A 16,374-nucleotide genomic window follows, 5' to 3' on the forward strand; every position below is an offset into this window, starting at 1 on the left:
GATGATCCTCTTTTGGACAGTCTACACCCCGATTGAGTCTCAAGTATCTTAAATAGATGCACATACTCATATCCTTGTGTATAAGCTTTTGCAATTTTCAGGATTGTGTTACAAATTTTGAATTCTAAACTATGTTGTGGACACTGTAACAGTCTTGTATCTCTGTTTCTTTCCCCTCTAGGCGGCTCTATAACAAAAAAAAAACTACTTTTTTTAATAGAATAGACACCAAAAAATATGGTTTTTTAATAGCTAAAGATTAGGTAAAGAATGTTGTAATGTTAGAATAATCATATCTGTCTCATATTTTTTTTATAGAATTATTTTTAATTTTATATCATAAAAATTACTCCTATATCATAAAAACTACTCCTACCCAATTATAAGAAAGAAAATTAATTTTATACTATTCGGTATAATGGGCATTACCTTTTGTGCTTTATAATGGATTAAGCATCAAATTATGCAAATTTTAAGATGTTTTATTTTACTAATTATATAGACAAAATATACATTTTTTTTTTAATCTTACTCATTGTTAACTCGATTGATTCTAAGTATTTACAAGCAAATTATTGCAAACTCAAAGAAGAAAAAAAACTCTAAACGTTATATCCCACAAAATTAATGCTTAATTACTTTGTCCGTCAAACTATAAAAATTTATTATGAAAAATGTAATAAAGCTTCTTAAGGCAGCTTTTTTGCACACACAATAATGTACTGGAATAGAAGACAATTTAAGCTTCTCACTGTGTATATAAATATATATTCTTTAACTTATTTTTAGTATATATTTTATATTTTGATATATATTTTATCTAGATAAATAATTTCATAATTAATTTTTAATATACACTTAACATAATTATTATTATGTTACATTTTTAAAAAATAATATATCTAAAATAAAATAATAATTAAATTTTTAAAAGTGTTAATCTTAGACAAATTATTTTTTTTAAATATTAATTAATCTAAAATCAAAATCTTCATAAACTTAATTATCACTTTATTCATATATCTAAGAGTTTAAAAAATAGAAAATAATTTATCCTTTTATATCCTTAAAAACCAATCTTTTTATTATTACCCATAAGTTTACAAAATAACGATTTGGGATTTAGTACTTGTTTGAACGTTATTATTTTGATAAAAAAAATATATTTTTTCAATAAAAAAAAGATTTTTTTTATTTTTTAGCGTGTTTGATAAATTTCTAGTAGTAAAAATAAAAACTCTAGAAAAATAAAAAATATCTTTTTTGAGAAGTTACAATTTACATCTTTTTTTAAAAGATTTTTTTCTTTTAAAAAAAATATGTTTTTCATCTAATAAATAAGCAAAAAAAAAAATACTTTTATATTATTATACTCAAACATAATTGATAGATAAAAAAATCTTTTTGTATGAGATATCCAAACATAAAATTACTTTTACTTTTCCATAAGATCTTTTAAAAAAAGATAACTCGAAAAAGATCTTTTTTTTAAGCTCGTCCAAACAAGCCCTTAATACTTTTTAGAGTAAAGTGATAATTAGGTTCATGAGGATTTCGCGTTCGGACAATTTAGCCCCTGAAAAAAAAAAGTAACAAATAGATCCCTCAGGAAACGAAACATGGACACATTACATCCTTCCGTCAGTCCATGTGTCAAAACAGAACGAAATTGCCTTGCTATTCCGTTACGTGAACTGATGTGTCCGTTACTGCCACATATGCAATGAGACGGCGTCGTTTTTTTGGTTTCCTTCGTTTATATTCGTTTCACTTTGCCCTTAACCTTCAGTTATCCACTGTGATTGTTAACCCTAAGGAGAAGCTGGAGTGAAAGAGTGATGGTTGTGCAGTAACAAAAGAGACGATCCTTCTTCAACGTACCAGCAAGGAAGAAGACGCCGTCAAGGGAATCGGTGTTAGCGGGGGCATCCTCGAGTAAGGTAAAAAATGGTTATACTTTTATCAGTTAGTGTAACCCTTTATCAGTTACTTTCATGGTGGTCCCATTTTTTTCAACTTGTTTAGTCTTCTACAAAGAATAGTAGTCTCATATTTTTCAACTTGTTTGCATAACACATTTTGTCACTTACTCAAATTTTCATGCATTTATTGAAACTAATGATTAGCAAAAAAAGACATACATGTTCCTGATTTTTTAGTTAACTGTTTGTATTGAACAGATGGAGAAATTCACTATTTCTGTGTTCCACCATAGGGGAAAATTTGTGAGGAACAAACGGAGAGAGTTGAGTTACCGAGATGGGTTAGTTGAGAGGTTTCCAGAGATGGACATGGACCTTATGAACTTCTTTGACTTGAAAAAATTGTTCAAGAGTCTGTGATACGATGATTATAAAGCAATGATGTGATTTGATACGAAAGCTGCTAATTTTGAAGCCGATTTGCATCCTATTTTTAGAGATTCAGAGATCAATGCTTTAAGAAAATACAAAATATAAAATAAAGACTGTGAGGAGTTTTATATATATTTTGAGCATAATATTCTTGGTGGCAAAAAAACTATAGAGTGTGATGAATCTGGAGATCCTTCCCTTTCTAATGATGACAGTAGTGACGAGGAGTTCTATATATATTTTCTTTTCCGTTTTTCTAGGCGACTCTATCCAAGTATCACAACAAAAAAGACTATTTAACTTACTTGTTCCTATTTTTTCTTGATTTGATTGTTTAATAGCTAAAGATTAGATAATGAATGCTGTAATGTTAGAGAAGAATCATATCTGCCTCAGATCCTTGTATCTAAGTCTTTTCATAGAACAATTTTTAATTCTATATCATAAAAGCTATTCGTACGTTATTATAAAAAAGATTTAAGTTGATTTTATACTATTTGATATAATAGACATTATTTTTTTGTGATATATAGTAGATTGAGCATCAAATTATGAAAAACGACTGGTTTTTAGGTGTTTACAAGCAAATTATGGCAAATAAAAAAAAATTTCTAAATACAATATCACCAACTAAATTTAGACTTGCGCAATGAGCAAAAACTAATATTATAATTTTTTAGTTTATAATTTTTTATATAATTAAAATAATAGATATGTTTTTTATTTTATAATTAACTCTTATAATAAAAAATTTTATCATAATAAATTATATGACAATAATTATAATAAAAACTGATTTAACAATCTATATGTTTTATTGATCGAAGTATTTACTTTAGTAAATGTTTGAATTTGTAAAGTATATTTTTTTTGCACAATCATATGATAACAAAATTTGTCATACGTAATTTTGTTAGCTATTTTTTTAGTATATATCATTGTATTTGATTATTTTGTACATATAACATCAAACAAATAAGTTATTAAAGGAAATACAAAGTTGGCTAGTTTATTAAATGATGCTCTATATTATAATTTTGATTTTGTACCAAAGTTAAAAGTAGTTAAAGTACGTAGCTAGGTTTTGGCAATTCATGAGAGACTATGAGATGGATGAAATAATACTGTAATAATAATAAGAGTGTTGTTGATTATATATATAAGTAGACCATAATAATACATAATTTGAATATTTATAATTAAAAATTATTATTATTATTACAATGGAGGGTAGTAGGACTTTGATCTTGTATATTTTGCCACACTATCATTACGACTAGTTATCAATATTGCACTCCCATTTTTGTTATCCGGAAAAAAGAATTCTACCTCATCCCAAACTTCAAGCTCTCATATGTCATCAAGCACTATCAAATACTTCTTCATCGCTAAGAATTTTTGGACCTTGCTCTTTTGATAGTCCTCGCTTATGGCTTCGCCTTTAGTCGACTCGGACAACCCTTCAGAAGGCTTTGAAGAAGCTCCTTGGCTTTGTAGTCCTTAGAAACAGTAACCCATACACAACAAGGGAACTAAATTTTTTAGCAGTAGTCTTACCCAAACCACCCATGCCTATTATGGAGAGAACATCAACACATGAGTCATTTCCCTTTGATTGCTTAGTTACATCGTTGAAGATATTCACAAAGCCCACCATATCTTCCTCGACGACTTTGTCTTGCTTCTGATTGGATCTAGCACCTTCCATTCCTTCAAATTCACCTTCATTAATGCAATATTTCTTAATCTTAAATCCATGTAACACTTGATTATTTAGGAAATTGTCATCTCTTGTTGTTATAACAATTCTACTACCAGGACAAAACCAATGGCCTCCTCCCGCCAATGAATCCAATTGTTCTGTACTATCAACATCATCAAGAACTAGAAGGATTCTTTTATTGCGGAGACTGTGTTATATGAGAAGATCCTTTTAAGGTGCTTCCCAGCTTAGATTTTTTGTGCACACCCATCTCATACAAAAGTATGTTTTGGAGATTTTCTAGGTCATCAGCACTTCTTGATTTTTCAGAGACTTTATCAAGAAAACTCGCAGCTTCAAATTGATGCTGAAACTTGTTAAACAACTCCCAAACAAATGTGGTCTTGTTACCATCTCCATAAATGACCAGCATGCAAATGGTATTGTCAAATTCCATATTCCAAAGTGATTCTACTGCTTCAAAGTGAGAATCAAAATCAATTGGATGCTTAATATATATAGTGGTTCAGGAGTTAGCTTTTGCGAGACCTCTTGAACAATATTCTTGATAATCTCACTTTCATAGCTGCAAGAACACACCACTCCATTGCAATGACCATTCTATTTTAAATGCAATAATAATAAATGGCAGAAAATTGTTGCAAATGTTTAAAATCTTGTTACGAAGCTACGAATAGAAAATTTATCAATAAAAGATTTTTCTAAATATTTAAAAAAATATATATAAATATATAGAATAAAATCTTAGATCCAGTTTAGATAAATAACTTGAATAAATTCTTTTGGAAAAAGAGCTTAACGTATAAGAATTTTTATTAATAGCATCTTGTAAATAAGTTATTTTGTGTTTGGATTTTTAATTATAAAATTATTTATTTTAAAGTTGTAGCGTTTGGATAAATAACTCAATAACTTGTTATAACTAATTATAAAAATAGTAGCAAGCTATATAAAAATAAAATCACATGTGAAAAAAATAAAATTAAAACTACGATTTTATATCACACACAATAATATTAAATACAAATTTAATAATAAAAATAGAGTGGTAAAATGATAAAAAAAAATAACTGAAAGAAATATATGAAGTAGGTGATTCAGATGGAACATTATTTTAAAATGGTGTTGGAAGGTCAATACTTTTAGCAGATGAATCATTACGTGATAATGGTAGTGGAGAACCAATACTTCCAACAGATGGAACATTGCGTGAAAATGATCAGTGTTTCTAACAGATGAAATCTTGCGTATAAATGGTGATAGAGGGTCAGTATTTCCAGTAGAAACAGAAAACATTTTCATAGAATCAAAAATAAAAGTATATTTTTTTATTTTAAAGTCAATTATTTTAAGAAAATGATAAAATGACTTATCACAAAGGAAAAATAATATATTTCTACTTTTTTAAAAAGCTGCGAATTAACTTTTCATAATTCAAAAAAACTTCTGCTGTTTTTTTTTTGAAATGCCAATCCAAATCGACCCTTCCTTTCTTTTAGTATTTTGCTCTCAAAGTAATTTGAAATTCCAAACTCAAAGAAATTTTTAACTTTTTTTTTTATCAAAAATATCTTTAGAAAGTAAGATAGCGATTAATAATCCCCCAAGCATTTGATAAATCAAGTTTGAACATAAATAGTCAGAAGTCACATCTGAATGCAACAAGATGTATAATATATCTTGCTCAGTTACATCAATTACAAAATAGTAATAAAAACTAGCAGAAATAATGAAATTTAGATTTTTCAAATTTTGAATTTTCTTTTAAAGGTATTTTTTTGAAATAAAGAAAGCTCAACACATTAGAGTGGAGCAAAACATACCAGACAACATGCAGTATTACATACAAAATTCATAAATCTCCTATCATTTTTAGCATTGCCATCAACAACCAAAAGGATCACTGCCAATCCATTTTTTGTAGCTCAAAAACATGATCTTAACACCTGCTTTCTTATTATTGAAAATTCTGTCATTACGTTCCAATCAGATGTTCCAAATCACTGCAAAAAATCCAGTCAACCATATCTTCTATTCTTGTTTTTGAATGTGCATACCAGTCCAACTCTCAAACAGTTCTCTCATGATTCCAAGAATAGCCCAAACTCTACCAAAAAGACCTCAACCAAGTGCATTACATCTGTCATGTTAGTTCACATAGAAGAAATAAATAATGAATAGATTCTATCTCCTTCTTGCACAGTACACATATATTATCACTGTGAATAATAACGCCTAATCTACTCAACCTGTCTTTGGTATTAACTCTACCAACTAGCACAAACCATCCAAAAATTCTCAGAAGTACCACTTCTCTCCAAATTGAACTTGTGAAATTATAGCTCGTTACCATTTATTTTATAGGTGGATATAAAAAAAACATAACAGAAAAAGTATTTAATGGTAAGAGATTTCACTCTATTTTCTAAAATTAAAAACTAAAATTTAAAAAATTCAAATTCGGAATAATGTGGTGCGAAGCATAGCAGAAGAGCTAAATAACATTATTGTTCTTCTTATCCTTATACTTACTATATATCACTAGGGAGTAGCAAGAGACTCTTTGTATAAACAGTGCAACTTGCAAAGAAGTATGTATCTTGTCGAAGATGAGGACATGTAAAATGTTGGAGCAGCTCTTCTCTGATATTATATTTGGCAAACTTTAATGGTCCAGATACCGAAGTAGGATCTAGTGCCATAATGTCACTACCATTGGATAAGCATAGAGGCTCAAACTTTAAACAAGGAATCTCATACAAAGTCCAAGATGAGTTCACTTTGTATTCTTTCATCACCCATATGCGTGTTTTATGTTTAACAACATAGTCCTGATACTACAAGGCTAGGCACCCTCCTAGTGTGACAATTGTGACAGGACCATGCATTATGAGTTGCTCGGGCAAAGATATCCTTGAGAAACTTCTTTCCTTCAAATCAAATATAAGATGACTTTCACTGTAATGTTCTTGAAGAGAGTAAGACAACCAATGAATAGAGCCATTCAAGAACAACCCAGGAGATCGCCGCTTCATAAAACCCAATGATTCGGGGAGTGCAGCATCAAGATTAATCCATGAATTGGTTCTCAAGGACAAGCAATCTAAGTGTTGGCAGTCACTATCCTGCGAAGCTACAACAACTAAGTAGTCATCCCGTGACGCATCATAACCAAATCCATACAGACGCACATCACGGAAAAAATTTAAGCGTCTGAGCTTACTACGATGAACCAGACAAGAGTAAGATATTCTTTTTCTGAATTTCGTGAGTGGATTCCATACTACAAAAAAATATGGCTGTCCGTTTAAGAGAACAAACCCTCTGCAGGATCCCATGACACAGAACTTAGAAGGTGGCTTCTTCTTGAAAGGGAAAGATACATCTTTCACTTGGTAATTGTCGCCATTAAATACTTCTTCTAGGTGAACAAGGTAAGCTTTCGTGGAGTCTTTTAGGTGAACAAGGAGGCATGCATGGGTGAGTGGGTGCGAGAGAGAGGTGAAGATGCGATTCCGCAAAGTCTGGATCGGAAATTAGAGAGCACCAGAGCTTGGAAACGCACTTGAGGCGAGCGAGATGTCTGATCGGCACCCGCAATAGGATTCTGTGAATCAGGTCAAGAGAAAATATGTCGTGAATGCTCTTGCTCTTGTCATTCTTCTTCTTCTCCATGGTGGATTCCTCTTTTGCTTTGTTCACTATGTACTTCAACCTCTTCTTCTTATCCATGCTTGGATTGCTAAGCTATTCGCAATTCATATACCAATTCACTTAACCCGAACTTGAAATTGCTTTGAAAACATAAAACTAGCGAAGGGAAGGAAAGGGAAGGGAAGGGAAGGGCTTTTGGATTGGGATTTTGATCCTCTAAAGTTTGAATTTCACTTTAGAAAATAAAGTGTCATCTTCTACCCTTGAATAGTTTCTCTCTCATATTTATTATTGGTCCCACCTATAAAATTAATGGTCAGAGATCACACTTTACTCTTTAAAATAAAATTCAAACTTTAGAGGATCCAAATCCTTTGGATTGACTATTCGAAAAATGATATTTATTTCATCGATGAACTTTTTAAGAAACCTTTTTAAATATTAAAAATATTTATTTTTATTTAGATTGAGAAAAAAGAACTTTTTAAATTAAATTATATAAAACGACATGTGTAAAAAGAAAACTTGCATCATTTCAATTCTTTTAAAGCTTTTAACTTATATTCATAATTTTACCGGGATATGATATTTTTGTTGCAATTATAAATGGCTGAAAAAAAATCTTATTACAATTGTCAACCGTGAACGAAACAAAGAAAGAGAAGTTTTAGAATTAGAATAAAAGTAAAACTCATCATTGATCACAAATAATAAGAAAATAAAGTTTTATTTTTGAATGAAAATAAGCTCAACACACTAATATGGAGCAACGAAAGAAAACACAAACAATTCATAAAAGCCATAAAATTCCTGTTACTTCCGGCAACACCATCAACTACCAAACGAATCACTCTTGGTCCATTCGTTGTAGCTCAGAACCGTTTTCTTGATGACGAACTCCACACTTGTTTCCTGATTATTAAAGATCCTAGCATTACGTTCCACTCAAATGTTCCAAATTACTGCAAAGAATCCCGGCAACCATTTCTTCTGATCTTGTTTTCGCTTATAAAGTTTCAAAATTAAATTTGAAAAGAATAAAAATATATATGTGAAAAATGTGTTATATATTAGTGGAATTCAGTATTGGAAAGTGTTTTTTTTTTTAAATTTAAATAATGATGAGACTAAAAAACTTTGAAAAATTGTGAAAATATAAATGTGGAGAGAAATTAAAATTTGGAAATAAATGAAAATTTAGAGGAATAATTAAATCTTTAGATGAAAAATTAGAATTAAGGATATATAAAAAAAATTTTCAATCGATAATTTTCAGAACACAGCTTAACAAATTTTTTTTTAAAAAAGATAAATTTGCTATTATGTAGAAGTGAAGTTGACTATTAAAATTGTTTCTATTATATATTAATAAACTATTATGTAAAGATGTCAATTATTAATCGCTTAAAGATTTAAAAAGAAAAAGTGTTTTAATTAATACAATTTTAAAAATGCATTCAACTTTGATAGTCCTAATCTATTTTATTATTCCATGTATTTCTTACAAAACTGTGCAAAGTTCAATTTAAATAAAGAAAACACAATAAATAAATAATAATAATTTGCCATCCAATAATAAATTGAACAGATCTTACTATTCAAATAGAGATATTTGTGAAGATTCTATTTTCTGATATAAATAGTACTTAGAAGAAGTCTATATATATTCTGATAAAAATATGTAAGTCATCTTATTTGATTGTGTTTTAGATATGGAAAGCAAAGATTTAAAACTGAGAGTCTATCATGAAATTGATGCTTGTTGATAATATGATAGTTATGCGAAAAAAAGTTGGCCCCATTCATACTCATTCAACTTTTATACTTTAGCAAATTATATGATAAGTGTTTGATGCGTATTTATGAGCAAGTGTTATTTTCCATAACAAAAGGCATTGAAGTTGTCTACAAACATTGTGATTAAATTTCCATTTGCAAGCTATGAATTTTTATACAACAAAGTATTTTATTTCAAAATCAAATACTATATGTTTTCTTAATTCTTTTCTATTTTTTTCATTTTCTTATAAAAAATAAAATAATAAATTTTAAATTAATCTTCCATCTGGATATAATTAGACATTTTGTTCATGGTAGCTACGGCTTCATTTACTTTAAAAGGTGTTGAGTTTAAAGAAATAACAAAAAATTAATTAATGATCACTAAATATTATTTTTGGGTTAAAAATTTAATTAAATGTATAATTAATTTATTAAAGTGTACAGAAAATTAATATAAAATAAATTGGTCCAACAACAAATTTCAAGATTACATAAATTTATAGCTCAAAGGAATATTTATTATTTATACTAACAATTTTTTTATCAAAAATAAAAGCAAACATCAGGCCAAATCAAGCAAAAAGAAAAGAATCATGACTAGCCAAAAAATAAGTTTAAAGCCTAATTAATGATCCAAGTCCATTCACTTACTCCAAAGGGTGCTAACTAAGAATTGAAACTCCATTTACATTTGAACTAAACACAAGCCACCAAATCAAATTCTCTCTTCTCTCTCTTTTCTCTTACCCACGTTAAGTTCAAAAAGAAAGGCAAGAAAGAAAAAACCTGATTAGAGTTCAAATCAGAAGTGAAAAAGTAGATTACTATTTTCAAACAAAGAAGAAAAAGCTAAAGAAGCTAGAGGTCAAAAATAAAGATCACATCCAAAGGCTAAATCAGAAAAATCTTTCCTTATTTGAGTTTCATTGAATATTGTTGAAAAAAAATCTTCCTTTTGCAAGCATAGAATAGAAAATCCGATTCAAATGAAGGTTATGGAGCTTTGCAAGAAATCAATGGTCAGAAAAGAAACTTGAAGCCAAAGCACAAACAAAGGGCTCGGATTCAAGAAGCAATATGAAAATGATAACAGAGAAGATGGAAGTTATAGATGCATGTACTGTTCAATCACTATTGCTACTCTATCTGTCTTCTATGTCACTGCTGCTGCTGATATTGGGGAAGAAGAAGTCAAACAAGTTGCTGAAGACAAGTTTCAAGCTTTTGAAACTTTACTCATCTATTAAAGGGGTAAATGGCCAAGGATTGGAGTAAGGAGTGATAGCATGAAGTTTGTGTTTCTATAGCTTACAGAGCTATACCTTTTTCTCTTTCATGGTTCTCAATTTAATATTCTGTTTTCTCAGTTTAATCTTTCTTTGTTACAATGAAAAAGGCATTGCAGTGAGGAATTTAAAAAAAAAATCATTGAGTGAAAAAAAAAGGCAGAGAGAGATAGATTTGGAGAAAAACCAAATGTTTATTTCAGAAATCCTTTGGGTAACAACCCTATTTCCAGCATGTCATGACCAATACCAGTCGTAAGATATTACCCTCTTGTTAAACCCTAAGACTCTAAACTACATAGTATTTATATTAATATGAACCTGTGGCGTGAGCTAAACACGCGTGTTTAAGCGTGAGTTATATTAGATTATTTTCTATGATGATAGGTGTATAATACAATTATAAAATAAAAAGCGGAAATCACAGATAGATATATCACATAGATAAGCCAAGGGCTGAGTTTTGTAGAAAAGGTTTGTCATAGACTATATAATAGACTGATAATATATATATATATATATATATATATATATATATATAAAGCCACCCTAGGCTGGAGTCGGGCTACTAGTACAAAAGATTTTAACCCCTTATAAAATATACTAAAAACGAGGAAATTATCCTATACTACTATCTAGCTATGCTCCTCCAATGCGGCAAACTCCTACAGACTCGAAGTCGGGTCGATGATCATCGCATCCTTCCAAGATAGAGTAGTATCAGATAGTGTCTCATCAGAAGGAGTCGACATGAAACTATCACACTGGATCAATATGACGTCCTCTCCATAGGAACCAAACTGAGCATCCATCAGCTCTAAAGGCTAATAGTCCGGCACAGGCTCCACCGGTGTCAAAGGCTTAGGTGCAGGGTCAAACCAATCATGATAGATAGACGGGTGTCAAAAGGCATCTCTAGCTCTATCTGATAGAAATGTTGTAGCGGAAAAGGGGGGATGAAGATCGCCAGGTTGTAACTCAGATAGTAGAAAGTCGTAAGGAAAATCAGAATCAAACTCCTAAAAGAGAAAGAGGATGAGAGAAAGATCACTCCGGGAGCATGTATATCCATGTATTCAACTCGCCCCATAGGAAGGTGCTGCTCCATGAGGGATCATCGTAGCAGGCTAGTAGAGGATAATCAAAGAAGATGACTCCTGATTTTATATGCGAATTGGGAAAGAAAGGGGATGAGAATCAAAGGTTCCCATCAAAGAGATAACGTAGAATAAAGATATTTTTCGTGCTAACCTAAGTTTTATGGGAAACTAGTGGTGTTTCGTACTAATTTTTTATTACCACAGTTGATAAAAGCACAAACAAAGAAGGAGCACAATGTAAAGCACAAGTAGAAATAAAAAGCACGCACAATCAATCACATAAAAATACGCAAATAGGTATGATGCATGTTTCATCCTAGTGTAGGTCATGAGCTCATGTGTCGATTTTCTACTCACTCCCGACATTATCTGCGGACACAAGTCCCGAATATAGTTTTTTCAGCCGGTGAGTATCATAAAAAAAGGGTATTTGATCGCCATGTCAAATACCAAAGCAAACATCTGATCGCCATGTCAGAATGTTTCTTTGCACTGGAAAACAGCTCAATTGGTGTTACGTATTATCGTCTCCATCGAGTAACTCTTAAGTTGGCGTTCCCATCTCACTGGCTAGGCAGTTTTAACTCCGCACTACCAGGTGGTCATCTCGCAATCTTGGATCTTTTACTTCTCTTTGGGACACAATACAGCGATTTTTTGTTTATCTCACTCTCTCATATACTACCATAGTATAACTCAAGAGATTCTCTATTCTTAGCTTTACATTCTCTGATACCATGTTGCCCAAGCTTTTTAAGTCTTTTATATTCTTAATGACTCTACCATTTTATTATTACATCTTCTCATAAAGACCTTTGTATTCTCAGACTTACTTATTGACTAACTTAGATCACACTTCTCCTAATAAGCATCATTATTATTTAACTCAAAAGTAATTATTAATCAAGTTATTAGCTTCACTCTAATTTATCTTTTTAACCCATCTCTTTTTATTTGTTATCTAATTATCTCTTATTAATCTAAACTGTACCTTTTTTATAGGTCTTTGAGTTATTATTCTAATTTTTATCTCTTATTTTTCTAATTCTTTATTAAGATCCTTTCCTAGACTTAACCTTCTCTTTTTATTCCAAATTAAACCTAGATAGCTTATGTAGTATTTTATTTTCTAACCTTAGGACTCCTACTTAATGTTTCTTATCCTAAACTCCATTACTTACAAGATTAACCCTATTATTTATCTAACTTTTCTAAGTGTTACTCTTCACATATTTTTCCTAGACTCATACTCTAAGTTTAAACCTCTTTTACTTATCTCTTTCCTTTTTCATTTTTCTAATTATTCACTTACGTTATATTTTGGTGTCTTTTAGAATTATGAAGCTTCACCCTAAATGCATTTCAATGTTTGACCAAATATATACATTTGGGCATAGCCCTCTTGTCTCTAGTAGCATTCATTCTCAATCAAGAATGCAATTCATCACATAATCAATATACATATAATTTATGTATCATTCTCTTTCAAAAAAAGCATATAGACATCAATCATCAAACATAGAAGTCACACACAATAATATCCTCTTACCTTAGCTTTGTTATTCACTCTAGAATACATTATGATGGTTTTCAGTGGCTAAGAGAAGGGAGGTTGAATCTTAGCCACCTTTTTTACTTGATAACACTTGCTGGCCTTTGAAACAACTTTTGGAGACTTTTTGATTTTTGTCTTGTACCCAGTCACAAGACTTTTTCTTTTTATCTCGTGACCCGGCACGAGATATTTTTCAGTTTTATCTCCTGTGCAGCAGAAACAGAAATGGAGTAGAAGAGAGAGAAAATTACACCCAGATATATCCTGGTTCAGCTGCTAAGTGCAGTGCAGCCTACATCCAGTCTCCACCACAATGATGATGGAATTTCACTATAATCATTCTTGATTACAAACACCAATTCTCCCTAGGAACTACCCTTCCTATCCGGGACAAGTTCAGAATCTAAACCCCAATCCTGAACTTGACTTGGTTACTGCCAAGCTTTCAACTGCTAAGTACTAACCCAACTTGCAAGGGAATTCTCGCAGAATCATGAAACACAACACAGATGTACAAAGAACCTCTAAGGACATCTATGGCTTTTTTTTTTAATTTTGCACTCTCTGCCTTTTTCCGCTCTATGGCTTTTTCATACAAATCTCACTGTTTGCCTTTTTTTCATGAGACTCAAGACAGACAAAATTAAACAGAAAAATACAAAACAGAAAATATTGAAGGAGAAGAACTTCTGTTAGCTTAGGTAGATACAAGAATCCTGTGCCTTGCACTCTCACTCCTTGCTTCAAGCCCTGGCTGTTCACCCTTATATATAGGGAGAAGCATCCACGGTTGAAACCAAACAAACCAAGCTAATCTTCTTCTTCTTCATGTAAACCGGTTCGGCCAGAGAGAGAAAAGGAAACTGAATGTAAAATCCAACATGTAATTACCTCTGGTCCTTCCTTGGTCACCAATCTTCATCAATCCGAGCCCTCCAGCTTGCCTTGCACTCCAAGATGGACTCCTAGCCCTTGATGCTTCATGATGATGACAGCTTCATCTGCTCCAACTTCTGCCTCTTTCATCACGTAGCCACTGTAGCTACCTCTTGTGGTGGTTGAGTAAAATCAGAGTCAAGCCATCCCTCCAAGGATCTTACTCCTCTGACCGAAATCTTCTTCCTCTATTTTTGGGTATGGAGAAGCCAAGATCTCTTCACCAAATCTTACCATAAGTGATGAGAATCTCAGCCACAGCATACTTTTTGTTTTCTTTTTCTTGCCATCATTGTGATGGTCTTGTAACTTGCTTCTCCTTCTCTTCGGTGGCTAGGCTTAGCTTCCATGATTTTCTCTGTGATATGACCGAAAGAAGAAAAAAGAGTAGAGAGAGAAGAAAGAAAAAAGCAAAGCTATGAGTGTTAGATAAATTAATTAGGTGCAACTCTCCATGCTTTGTGTAGTAGTATGTAAGCTACACTAAATGCCATCAAATCACTTTGACATTTTCTCTTTCATGTTTCCAAGGTAATTAACTCAAGCAATTAATCATATTAATAATGTTTAGTCATCACTAATATTAACTTAGAGTTTTCCAAACTCATCAATCTCCCCCTTGATGACAAACATTATTAAAAATTAAAATGAAAAGAAATTAGAGATTAGAGTATTGAGTTCTCCCTTTGAAGATTAATATTTATCCCTTTTTTCAATTGTCAAAAGGCTCCCCCTTAATGTATGCTATTTCACCAAGGGAAGCTTTATACCTGTAACAATTTGTATCAAGCCTAAGGCAACAATGTTATTCAATATATTATATGTAAGATGTTGAATGACTTGATTTATGAGCAGAATTGGAGTGATAAACAAAACTCATTTGTTATCATAAAATTGATTTTCTGCTCAAGCATACACAAAGCAATTTAGTACATATCAAAAGGATTTTGATGTTTCAAGACACTACTGTTCAAGATGTTTGAAAATATTTTCCAATTAACATATCAGAGCACAGTAATCATAGCAAGGAAAATATTTCTGATCTCAAACCATAGCAACTATCACAAATTATTTTCATATCACACCTTAAAAGAACTACCAAAAATAAAGTATTCAGCAAGCATATTTACCAAGGTAAATCAAATGTATATTCCTAATCCAAAGCAACAAACATATTTACCAAGGTAAAATAATTGCATCCTCAAAAAGAATCAAATGCATATTTCTAATAAAAAAAACCAGCAGGCATATCTATAAAGCAAATGCACCACATGCATTCAGCATATCATACCAACAAAACAGCAAATAATTAAAACAAGGGTGATCATAAATCCACAAGGATTTTATTCCTTGTTTTCTCTCAATTTCAATTTTCATCCATTTCTCCCTCTTTTGGCATCAAGGGGCACCTGCAAAAAATGACATTGGAAGCAAAATATCCAAAATATAATCAAAATACCAAGAGTATATCACAATGTCATAGGTATAAAGTATCCAAGCATACTAGTACAGTATCAAATTGAGCCAAAACAAGCCAATATCAAATATAAGAAAAACTGATTAATCATCAGATAAGTTGAACTCAGATTCATCTGCCTCATCATCACTGGCCGTGCCCATCTCCTCCTCAAGACTCTGCAGCATCAGACCCACCCTCTCTTGGCACTTCCGCCATGCCCTTTCATTTTCAAACGCTTGTTTTCGTGCAGCCTTGTATGAATCCACCATTAGTTTAGACATATTAGAGAACTCAGTAAGGATATCTCTCATGGATTCGGCTGTCTTGGAATGCTTAGGTGGCCTGCTCTCAAAGTTGCTGTCAGAGGGAATAGACTTTTTTCCTTTGTTTCCTTTCATACATCCTCCTCCCTTGATGAGGGAAACCTTATTTTCTACAGCTTCATTGATTAAATCAACTTTAAAATACTCAAAAATACTGGTGAGAAACATGCCATAAGGTAAATTAGCCTTTTTTGTACTTTTA

At 31.3% G+C, this 16,374-nt stretch overlaps 1 pseudogene; it reads right to left on the bottom strand.

Annotated features, from left to right (window-relative positions):
- Positions 1-6,571: 6,571 nt before the first annotated feature.
- On the bottom strand, positions 6,572-7,752 carry LOC148554252 (F-box protein CPR1-like; annotated as a pseudogene).
- Between the last annotated feature and the right edge of the window lie 8,622 nt (positions 7,753-16,374).

Source organism: Arachis ipaensis, chromosome B7 (assembly GCF_059453495.1).
Source record: "Arachis ipaensis isolate K30076 ecotype BB chromosome B7, ASM5945349v1, whole genome shotgun sequence".
Classification (NCBI taxonomy): domain Eukaryota; kingdom Viridiplantae; phylum Streptophyta; class Magnoliopsida; order Fabales; family Fabaceae; genus Arachis; species Arachis ipaensis.